Source organism: Oratosquilla oratoria, chromosome 1 (genome assembly GCF_046742065.1).
Source record: "Oratosquilla oratoria isolate Oo_2021 chromosome 1, ASM4674206v1, whole genome shotgun sequence".
Lineage (NCBI taxonomy): Eukaryota > Metazoa > Arthropoda > Malacostraca > Stomatopoda > Squillidae > Oratosquilla > Oratosquilla oratoria.
The window spans coordinates 77,909,342-77,921,224 of NC_134777.1; the positions used below are offsets into that span (position 1 = coordinate 77,909,342).

Below are 11,883 nucleotides of genomic sequence, written 5' to 3' on the forward strand. Positions count from 1 at the left end.
ATGCCTTTCATGATTCTGTAAATAGCTATCAAATCTCCTCTCTCTCTTCTTTGCTCTAGTGTCTGTAGTTCTCTTCATATGATAGTTTTGAGAGCGTTGGTGCCAATTTTGTAATTGCTCTTTGTATTCTTTCAAGTTTTTTTATACATTTTTTTTGTACTTGGTGACCATATCATTGCTGCAATTCCAATCTTGGTCTTATCAGTGATTAGAATTTTCTTCACCATTTCTTTATCCAGGTATGTAAATGCCACTTTGATTGTTCTTATTAAATTATAAGTTTCTCCAAAAATCTTATTTATATGTTTCTCAGGTGACATATTATTCATAACAATGACTCCCAGGTCCTTCTCATTTTCTACTTATTTTATTCCTTCTTCTCCCAATTTATATGATCCTGTTATTCTGTTTTTGCTTTTTCCTGTGTGTGTGTATTTACCTAGTTGTATTTACCTAGTTGTATTTTACGGGAAGGGGAGCTATGCTCGTGGGGTCCCGTCTTCATATCTCATTTTATCTAAACTATTTTTAAATTCATGTATTGTTTTTGCACACACCACTTTCTCATCTAACTTGTTCCAACTGTCTATTACTCTGTGAGGAAAGCTGTTCTTTTTCAAATCTCTTCTATAGCTGTCTTTTTTTATTTTCTTTCCGTGTCCTCTTGTATTTCTGTCATCCCATTTTATCAGATTCTCTCTATCAGTAATTTCTATGCCTTTCATGATTCTGTAAATAGCTATCAAATCTCCTCTCTCTCTTCTTTGCTCTAGTGTCTGTAGTTCAAGTTTTGCTAGTCTCTCTTCATATGATAGTTTTGAGTGTTGGTGCCAATTTTGAAATTGCTCTTTGTATGTATTTACCTAGTTGTATTTTACGGAAAGGGGAGCTATGCTCGTGGTGTCCTGTCTTCATATCTCATTTTATCCAAACTATTTTTAAATTCATGTATTGTTTTTGCACACACTACTTTCTCATCTAACTTGTTCCAACTGTCTATTACTCTGTGAGGAAAGCTGTTCTTTTTCACATCTCTTCTATAGCTGTCTTTTTTTATTTTCTTTCCGTGTCCTCTTGTATTTCTATCATCCCATTTTATCAGATTCTATCAGTAATTTCTATGCCTTTCATGATTCTGTAAATAGCTATCAAATCTCCTCTCTCTCTTCTTTGCTTTAGTGTCTGCAGTTCAAGTTTTGCTAGTCTCTCTTCATATGATAGTTTTGAGAGTGTTGGTGCCAATTTTGTAATTGCTCTTTGTATGTGTATTTACCTAGTTGTATTTTACGGGAAGGGGAGCTATGCTCGTGGGGTCCCGTCTTCATATCTCATTTTATCTAAACTATTTTTAAATTCATGTATTGTTTTTGCACACACTACTTTCTCATCTAACTTGTTCCAACTGTTTATTACTCTGTGAGGAAAGCTGTTCTTTTTCAAGTCTCTTCTATAGCTGTCTTTTTTTATTTTCTTTCCGTGTCCTCTAGTATTTCTGTCATCCCATTTTATCAGATTCTCTCCGTCAGTAATTTCTATGCCTTTCATGATTCTGTATATAGCTATCAAATCTCCTCTCTTCTTTGCTCTAGTGTCTGTAGTTCAAGTTTTTCTAGTCTCTCTTCATATGATAGTTTTGAGAGCGTTGGTGCCAATTTTGTAATTGCTCTTTGTATTCTTTCAAGTTTTTTTATACATTTTTTTGTACTTGGTGACCATATCATTGCTGCAATTCCAATCTTGGTCTTATCAGTGATTAGAATTTTCTTCACCATTTCTTTATCCAGGTATGTAAATGCCACTTTGATTGTTCTTATTAAATTATAAGTTTCTCCAAAAATCTTATTTATATGTTTCTCAGGTGACATATTATTCATAACAATGACTCCCAGGTCCTTCTCATTTTCTACTTATTTTATTCCTCTTATTTTATTGCTCTTTGTATGTATTTACCTAGTTGTATTTTACGGGAAGGGGAGCTATGCTCGTGTCCCGTCTTCATATCTCATTTTATCTAAACTATTTTTAAATTCATGTATTGTTTTTGCACACACCACTTTCTCATCTAACTTGTTCCAATTGTCTATTACTCTGTGAGGAAAGCTGTTCTTTTTCACATCTCTTCTATAGCTGTCTTTTTTTATTTTCTTTCCATGTCCTCTTGTATTTCTATCATCCCATTTTATCAGATTCTATCAGTAATTTCTATGCCTTTCATGATTCTGTAAATAGCTATCAAATCTCCTCTCTCTCTTCTTTGCTCTAGTGTCTGTAGTTCAAGTTTTGCTAGTCTCTCTTCATATGATAGTTTTGAGTGTTGGTGCCAATTTTGAAATTGCTCTTTGTATGTATTTACCTAGTTGTATTTTACGGAAAGGGGAGCTATGCTCGTGGTGTCCTGTCTTCATATCTCATTTTATCCAAACTATTTTTAAATTCATGTATTGTTTTTGCACACACTACTTTCTCATCTAACTTGTTCCAACTGTCTATTACTCTGTGAGGAAAGCTGTTCTTTTTCACATCTCTTCTATAGCTGTCTTTTTTTATTTTCTTTCCGTGTCCTCTTGTATTTCTATCATCCCATTTTATCAGATTCTATCAGTAATTTCTATGCCTTTCATGATTCTGTAAATAGCTATCAAATCTCCTCTCTCTCTTCTTTGCTTTAGTGTCTGCAGTTCAAGTTTTGCTAGTCTCTCTTCATATGATAGTTTTGAGAGTGTTGGTGCCAATTTTGTAATTGCTCTTTGTATGTGTATTTACCTAGTTGTATTTTACGGGAAGGGGAGCTATGCTCGTGGGGTCCCGTCTTCATATCTCATTTTATCTAAACTATTTTTAAATTCATGTATTGTTTTTGCACACACTACTTTCTCATCTAACTTGTTCCAACTGTTTATTACTCTGTGAGGAAAGCTGTTCTTTTTCAAGTCTCTTCTATAGCTGTCTTTTTTTATTTTCTTTCCTTGTCCTCTTGTATTTCTGTTATCCCATTTTATCAGATTCTCTCTATCAGTAATTTCTATGCCTTTCATGATTCTGTAAATAGCTATCAAATCTCCTCTCTCTCTTCTTTGCTCTAGTGTCTGTAGTTCAAGTTTTTCTAGTCTCTCTTCATATGATAGTTTTGAGAGCATTGGTGCCAGTTTTGTAATTGCTCTTTGTATTCTTTCAAGTTTTTTTATACATTTTTTTGTACTTGGTGACCATATCATTGCTGCAATTCCAATCTTGGTCTTATCAGTGATTAGAATTTTCTTCACCATTTCTTTATCCAGGTATGTAAATGCCACTTTGATTGTTCTTATTAAATTATAAGTTTCTCCAAAAATCTTATTTATATGTTTCTCAGGTGACATATTATTCATAACAATGACTCCCAGGTCCTTCTCATTTTCTACTTATTTTATTCCTTCTTCTCCCAATTTATATGATCCTGTTATTCTGTTTTTGCTTTTTCCTGTGTGTGTGTGTATTTACCTAGTTGTATTTACCTAGTTGTATTTTACGGGAAGGGGAGCTATGCTCGTGGGGTCCCGTCTTCATATCTCATTTTATCTAAACTATTTTTAAATTCATGTATTGTTTTTGCACACACCACTTTCTCATCTAACTTGTTCCAACTGTCTATTACTCTGTGAGGAAAGCTGTTCTTTTTCAAATCTCTTCTATAGCTGTCTTTTTTTATTTTCTTTCCGTGTCCTCTTGTATTTTTGTCATCCCATTTTATCAGATTCTCTCTATCAGTAATTTCTATGCCTTTCATGATTCTGTAAATAGCTATCAAATCTCCTCTCTCTCTTCTTTGCTCTAGTGTCTGTAGTTCAAGTTTTGCTAGTCTCTCTTCATATGATAGTTTTGAGTGTTGGTGCCAATTTTGAAATTGCTCTTTGTATGTATTTACCTAGTTGTATTTTACGGAAAGGGGAGCTATGCTCGTGGTGTCCTGTCTTCATATCTCATTTTATCCAAACTATTTTTAAATTCATGTATTGTTTTTGCACACACTACTTTCTCATCTAACTTGTTCCAACTGTCTATTACTCTGTGAGGAAAGCTGTTCTTTTTCACATCTCTTCTATAGCTGTCTTTTTTTATTTTCTTTCCGTGTCCTCTTGTATTTCTATCATCCCATTTTATCAGATTCTATCAGTAATTTCTATGCCTTTCATGATTCTGTAAATAGCTATCAAATCTCCTCTCTCTCTTCTTTGCTTTAGTGTCTGCAGTTCAAGTTTTGCTAGTCTCTCTTCATATGATAGTTTTGAGAGTGTTGGTGCCAATTTTGTAATTGCTCTTTGTATGTGTATTTACCTAGTTGTATTTTACGGGAAGGGGAGCTATGCTCGTGGGGTCCCGTCTTCATATCTCATTTTATCTAAACTATTTTTAAATTCATGTATTGTTTTTGCACACACCACTTTCTCATCTAACTTGTTCCAACTGTTTATTACTCTGTGAGGAAAGCTGTTCTTTTTCAAGTCTCTTCTATAGCTGTCTTTTTTTATTTTCTTTCCTTGTCCTCTTGTATTTCTGTTATCCCATTTTATCAGATTCTCTCTATCAGTAATTTCTATGCCTTTCATGATTCTGTAAATAGCTATCAAATCTCCTCTCTCTCTTCTTTGCTCTAGTGTCTGTAGTTCAAGTTTTGCTAGTCTCTCTTCATATGATAGTTTTGAGAGCGTTGGTGCCAATTTTGTAATTGCTCTTTGTATTCTTTCAAGTTTTTTTATACATTTTTTTGTACTTGGTGACCATATCATTGCTGCAATTCCAATCTTGGTCTTATCAGTGATTAGAATTTTCTTCACCATTTCTTTATCCAGGTATGTAAATGCCACTTTGATTGTTCTTATTAAATTATAAGTTTCTCCAAAAATCTTATTTATATGTTTCTCAGGTGACATATTATTCATAACAATGACTCCCAGGTCCTTCTCATTTTCTACTTATTTTATTCCTTCTTCTCCCAATTTATATGATCCTGTTATTCTGTTTTTGCTTTTTCCTGTGTGTGTGTGTATTTACCTAGTTGTATTTTACGGGAAGGTATGTAAATGCCACTTTGATTGTTCTTATTAAATTATAAGTTTCTCCAAAAATCTTATTTATATGTTTCTCAGGTGACATATTATTCATAACAATGACTCCCAGGTCCTTCTCATTTTCTACTTATTTTATTCCTTCTTCTCCCAATTTATATAATCCTGTTATTCTGTTTTTGCGTTTTCCAAATTCCATTATACTACACTTTTTTGTATTGAACTCCATCTCCCACTTCCCACTCCATTTCTGTACTATATTTAGATCTCTCTGTAGTGATTCACAATCTTCTTCAGTTTTCACTCTTTTCAGTAGTTTTGCATCATCTGCAAAGAAACTTATATAGCTTTCAATTCCTTCATCCATATCATTAATATATATAGCAAACATTATTGGGGCCAGAACTGTTCCTTGCGGAACACCGCTTATTACTTCATCCCATTTTGAGTGCTGGTTTCTTATCACTACTCTCATTTTTCTTTCTTGCAAAAAGTCCTCCATCCAATTTAGTAGTTTTCCCTGTAGTCCTCCTTCAGTTTCTAATTTCTTAAGCAACTTCCTATGTGGTACTTTGTCAAAAGCTTTCTTTAGGTCTAGAAATGCACAGTCCGCCCATCCATCTCTTTCTTGTATTATATCTATTAGCCTTGAATAGAAACATATTGAATTGGTGATGCATGATCGTCCTTGTCTGAATCCAAATTGCCTTGGATTTAACACTTTGTTTTTTTCTAAATATTTTACCCATCTACTTTTGTTAATTCTTTCACAAATTTTTGCTATTGTACTTGTTAGAGAGACTGGTCTATAGTTTGTAGGTTCTTCTTTATTTCCTCCTTTATATATAGGTACTATATTTGCTTTTTTCCAATCTTCTGGAACTTTTCCTTCTTTCAAGGAACTGTTTAGTATGCTATGTATTTTGTCTGTCAGTTCATTCCTGCATTCTTTCAGAATCCAGTTTGCTATATCATCTGGTCCATGCGATTTTCTGACATCAAGATTACTCAAGTGTGTCAATATTTCATTCTTTGTTACTTCTATTTCTTCCATAGGGGGGACTTTCTCTTTCCATTCAATCTCTTCAGGTTGTATGTTCTCCCTTGTAAACACTGATTTAAAATGTTTGTTAATAATTTCCGCCATTTCTACTTCCTCAGTGTATTCAACTCCCTCTTGTCTTAATTTCTCCAAGTCTTGTTTGTTTTTCAGTTTATTGTTTACAAATCTGTAGAATAGTTTTGGTTGATCTTTACACTTTTCTATGACATCTTTTTCATATTTTCTCTTTTCCTCTCTGCACGTTTGTACATATTCATTTCTATAACCGGTATATATTTTCCATTTTTCAGGTCTTCTGTCTTTTTTCCATCTGGTCCAGGCTTTGTCTCTTTTGTCTTTTAACTCCCTACAACTTTTGTTGTACCAGCATTTTACATATTCTTTTTCTTGTTTTTGTCTTGGGACATACTTTTCCACTCCTTTTTTGTAAATTTTTGTCAAAATATTCCATTTCTCTTCTACTGTTGTTTCTTCTTTGTATATTTCTTCCCAGTTTTCTTGTTGAAAGAATTCTCTTATTTTATCAAAGTTTGTTTTTTCATACATCATTCTTCCTTTTCTATATTGCTCATTTCTTTTCATATATTTTTCTTCATTAAGTTCCAGTTCAATCAATATGTGGTCACTTTTACTTATTGGTGTTTTATATTCAATCTTGTCCACTATTCTAGGTTCAGATGTAATTATTAAGTCTAGTCTCGATGGTTCTTCTTCATTTCTATACCTGGTGTTCTCCTGTATCCATTGTGTCATTGTATGGTCAGTAATCATCTCAAGTAGAGCGTTTCCCCATGAGCCGTCTCCACCCTTTACTGTCATTTCTTCCCAGCAGATTTCTTTGCAATTAAAGTCGCCCATTATAACTATTCTTCCTCCATCTTCCATTATTTTATTTAATGTTATCTTTGTGTCCTCTAACATACTTTTATGTTCACTCTCCTCCCATGAGGCTGTTTTCGGAGGCACATAATTTATCACAAATTTTCTTCTCTTCTTATCTCTGTCTTCCACTTCTATCATAATCATCTCTACTGTATTCTTTCCATATATGACACCCTTCACGTTTATATCCTTCTTAGTCAGGAACATAACTCCACCCCCTTGTTTTTTCTCTCTGTTTTTAATCCAATAATTATATGCTTTATGTCCTATACTGTTGGGTGGTAGTGGACCTTTTAATTTTGTTTCTACAATTCCCATTATGTCCGGTTCTTTTTCTTTCAAATAATCATTCAGCTCATTCAATCCTGTTATTAATCCATCTATATTTGTGTAAGACACTCTTAGTTTTCTGTCACTTCCATTGTGTTCTCTGTTTCCCTTTTGTTTTTCTCTTGTATGTCGAACTGCCTTAGTTTCATATTCACTACTCTCCAATAGAATCTCTCTTTCTCTGACTCCGTTCTGTTCTCGTTTTTTTTCTTAGCTTCAAGTCTTTTCTGCTTTTCTTCCTCTCTTTCCTCTTTATTCATTTCCCTTTTTATCCATACCTTTTTATATTGTTCACTTGTTGCTAGTTTCCCTGTTTTGGATAAGATATTCTCTGCCGTCGTTTGTGACCTGAATTTAATCTTAATTGGTCTGGTCTTATCTGTACTATACTTTACGAGCCTGAATTTGTCCTCAATTTCCTTCATAATTTCTGGTTCATCTTCCTGAACTAATTTTAGTAAACTGCTTACTTTTTCATTTTCTTTATTGGTTCTTGAGGTTCTAATATAATTATACATTTCTTTTTTTCAGCTAAGTCTCTTACTATATTCTCCTTCTGTCTCATCACTTTAATAACTGAGTCTTCAGTTTGTTCTCTCATTTGCTGTTTAATTATATCAGTAAATGCAACTTAACTGTTTTCTTTTATCGACTTCCATCCCTCTCTGTTTTCTTTACTATTCCTCTTCAATTCCTCATTCTCCACCTTTACTTCTTTTAACTGTCTTTTCAGGTTTTCTATTTCATCAGTTAAGTTTTTGTTCGCCTTCTCTAGTTCTTCCAATTTTTCAACTCTTTGTAGAATGTTGTTAACATGACCGAACCTACGCTCCAAGTCCTCGATCATCTTATCGACCTTCTCTTCTAGTCTTGTCAGTCGGGGGGGGGGGGGGTTGTGTCCCCCCCCACCCTCTTTAAATCCCTGGAAAATATTCTCATCACTTTCTACTGTATTGCTCTTATCTATGCTTCTAATCTTTACATTTTTATTAGACATTTCATCGTCGTCGGGGGGCCGTTTGTTTACCTTTCGCCTGTCTGCCTGGGCCAAGTCTACTCCTTCCTCATTTCCTTCCATTTCCCTCAGTAATCCCTCCCCTTCTCCTCTTTCCCTACTACCCCACGAGCAATTTCCCCCACCCTGTAAATACAATAGGCACTTCTCTTTGCGTTGGGATCCACAATACTTCAATTTTCTTCAGAACGTCTTCTAAGCCGTCCGTTCGTTGAAGTGTGTGTGTGTGTGTGTGCATTTACCTAATATTTACCTAGTTGTATTTTACGGGAAAGGGAGCTATGCTCGTGGAGTCTCGTCTTCATAGACTTTTTAAATTCTGTTTGTGTGTATTTACCTAGTTGTATTTTACGGGAAGGGGAGCTATGCTCGTGGTGTTCCGTCTTCATATCTCGTTTTATCTAGACCAGGGTTTCTCAACCTATTTAAGTCATATCGGCCCCTTTTTCAATTGAAAAAAGGATCACCCCCCTTAATTGGAAAATACTAATAAAAATTATTGCAACAATGATAAACAACTAATTTAAAATGTTTTACTCACGTGTTTTAATGAGATCCTTGGGCCTGGTGCTTCGCTGTTAGATCTTTTATATTAGGCATAAAATTTGTCAGTTTCAGTCTGATGTCTCCTCGAATGCATATATCCATTTTGTTTCTTTCTTTAGTCAAAATTTTATTGACGGCACTGAATCCACATTCAACCAAATAATATGTTGGAAAGTATAACAGTATTTTAACCATTTGAGCCCACATTTTTGGATATAGCTGTTTTGTTGTATTTGATAGCCATAACTCGTTTATTCCATTTTTTTTCTTCAAATTTGTATTTGCATTCATCACTACATTTCAGTTCAATGAGTTCTTCTTGCTGATTTTCATCGGCACTTTCCACATCACAACCAAAAGGATCTATCATCCACGATTGAATTCGAAACGAAAACACGTCCGAGAATCGGCTGTTCAAGTTTTCTCTCAATTTTACTAAATATTTTTCGTACATTTTTTTGCTTGTTCTGTGAGTTGTTCCCTTACTTCTGTTAACTCAGGCATGTCTTAGAAATTCTTCTTCTGTATATTTATTCGGAACCAATGCAACTTTTCAGGAAAGGCTTTCAGAATACTGTTACGAAAGCGGCCCCTATTGCATCCTGTCGACATCGTGACATCGGAGATGACGCTTTCGTCGTGATCCTTGGCGCCAAAGATGGACGCCACCTGGAAGCACGTGACGTCGAGCAGCGACTGTGATTGGTCGAGGCGTGCTTGGCGGGACTGCGTGGGCACGCTATCCCGGGGAGGAGAGAGACGAGCAGGACAGGTGACGGGAGAAGGCGTCGTGGTTCTCGCTCGGATTATTATTGCGTTTGTAAGCTGTAGCGAGGCTTCAAGTAGCCTTTCGAGGGTTGGCAAGTGACCCGAGGTGCCTCCTACAGCCCAGTATTCTTTTGTAGTGGCTCTGTGTAAATAGAGGATATAAGTCTACTTTGCGTTTTCGTCGCCTTGAGAACTCACCACGGGACGAGGTGGCGAGTGTGAGCGGGCGAAGCTCGCTCGAAACATTACCGTCACGTCTCTTGAATGCAACGGACCTATGAATTGAAATCGGGTGACAAACCTCCAGTCTCCTGGGGGGGGGGTTCGTTACAGTGGTGTCAGAAGTGGGATCTGTAAGTGTAAGTGCATTTTAAGTGCGTCGCGGTGATCTATCGAGTGTGAGCGGGAAAAGCCGCGATCATTTTGTCGTGACAGGTGACAGGTCCAAAGTGTTGTGCCCAGGTAAGTGGTATTGTGGTCGTTTTCAGTGCCGTAGAGTTATTACACTAGCATGGCTAATATGGAAACCACACTAGCAGACGTTATAAGGGCTATGGCGGAGCAAGGAAGGACACAGCACGCTGAACTGCAAGCAATGGTGAACCATGCTTTATCGGAGCAAGGAAAAGCACAGCAAGCCGAAATTCAAGCTGTGGCGAACCGTGTTGACAGTGTGTTCAAACAGGTGTTTGGACTCGTTAAGGAGGAGTGCTCGCGGGTGAAAGGAGAAGTTTTAGAGGCAGTTTTCACCAAGGACGAGGTGAAGGGAGAGGTGGAAAAAGTGGCCAGTGACCTTAGGAGGTATGTGGATGAAGTTGTGGCAGCACAAGTGCCCCCTGCCCTCTTCCGGCATGAGGATACGCTGCCCCGGGAGAGTGAGCAAGCTAGCGAGGCGGAAGATAGTGACGAGGACGAAGCTAAGAGTCGGCACGAAGGACTCAAGAGCCGTTCTCCATTGGCAAAGGCGTTTCCGTCTCCCCCAGGTGCCCCGGCGAATGTTTTGTCGCCTCCGCCATCCCCGCCAGCCTCGGTAAAGTCGGGCCTCTCTGCTGCCAGCTCCACGTCACGGAGGCTAGGGAGTGGGACGAGGCGCCGCCCGCAGGAGTTCGACGGGACAGTGTCTTGGGAAGCGTACAAGACACAGTTCGAGCTCCTGGCTAGCGCCCAGCAGTGGAGTCGACCTGAGATGGCCATGCAGCTTGTGTGGGCGCTCAAAGGCCCAGCGTTGGAAGTCCTGAACCAACTACCAGCCACCCAGCGGAGCTCCTATAGTAAGGTGACGGCGGCGTTGGAGAGGAGGTACGGGCATCAGCATCAAACTGAGGTGTTCAGGACAAGGTTCCGGGCCCGGGTAAGAGGCCCGGGAGAGACCCTGACACGCTTAGCGCAGGATTTGGAGGTATTGGTGCGCCCGTGCGTACCCGGAGGCCAGTGAGGAGATGATCACCATTCTCTTGCGGGATCAGTTTGTTGACGCTATCGATAACCAGCAGCTGAGGATATACGTCCAGCAGGCGCACCCCAAGGACCTACAGGAGGCCCTGGCGAGGGGCCTGGAGATGGAGTCGTTTCTCCGGATTACGCGGGAGCGACCCAGCTGGAACAGTGACTCATACAAGGTGAGAGCAAAGAAGGGGAAAGTGGACAAATCCCCCACTAGACCAGCATCACCCACAGGTGAGTTCTGGGGTAAATGCTACTCGTGTGGGCAACAAGGGCATTCCAAAAAGTACTGCCCGCAGGGAACGCATGGCGGAAAGGCTGTCGGTGCTGGAGCAGGGCCGCATCGGTACAAACCCTGTTGCTGGAGTTGTGGTGAGGGGTATAAGACGGCAGGGTGTGCCATCGTCTCCGACAAGGATAGCAAGAAGGTAGCGGGAAACTGGGAGGGGCTGGCGGAAGGGGTCGAATACCAGCCGGAAGACGGGAGACCCCAGTCCGTTTAAGTTGCCGCGCCGAGGGCGCCCGGACCGTTCAGGTAGGCGGGCAAGTGGACGATAAGTCTTGCTGCTTCACGGTGGACTCGGGCGCAGAACGCACCTTCGTGCAGGACGGCATGGTGGCAACTGGACGACCCCCGGTGGCCCAGCAACAGCTGTGTGGGATTACGGGGCACTGCACGCAGCTGAGGGGACCAGTGCATGCCAAGGTAACGGTTGGCAACACTGAGGAGCATCTTCCTGTTTTTGTAGCTGACGTCGGGGAGAACTTGCTCGGTCTAGACTACCTCCAGC

General features: G+C 38.8%; 1 pseudogene; it reads left to right on the top strand.

The window, feature by feature from the left end:
• The first annotated feature begins 9,462 nt into the window (after window positions 1–9,462).
• LOC143030855 (uncharacterized) lies at window positions 9,463–11,677 on the top strand (annotated as a pseudogene).
• Window positions 11,678–11,883: the final 206 nt, after the last annotated feature.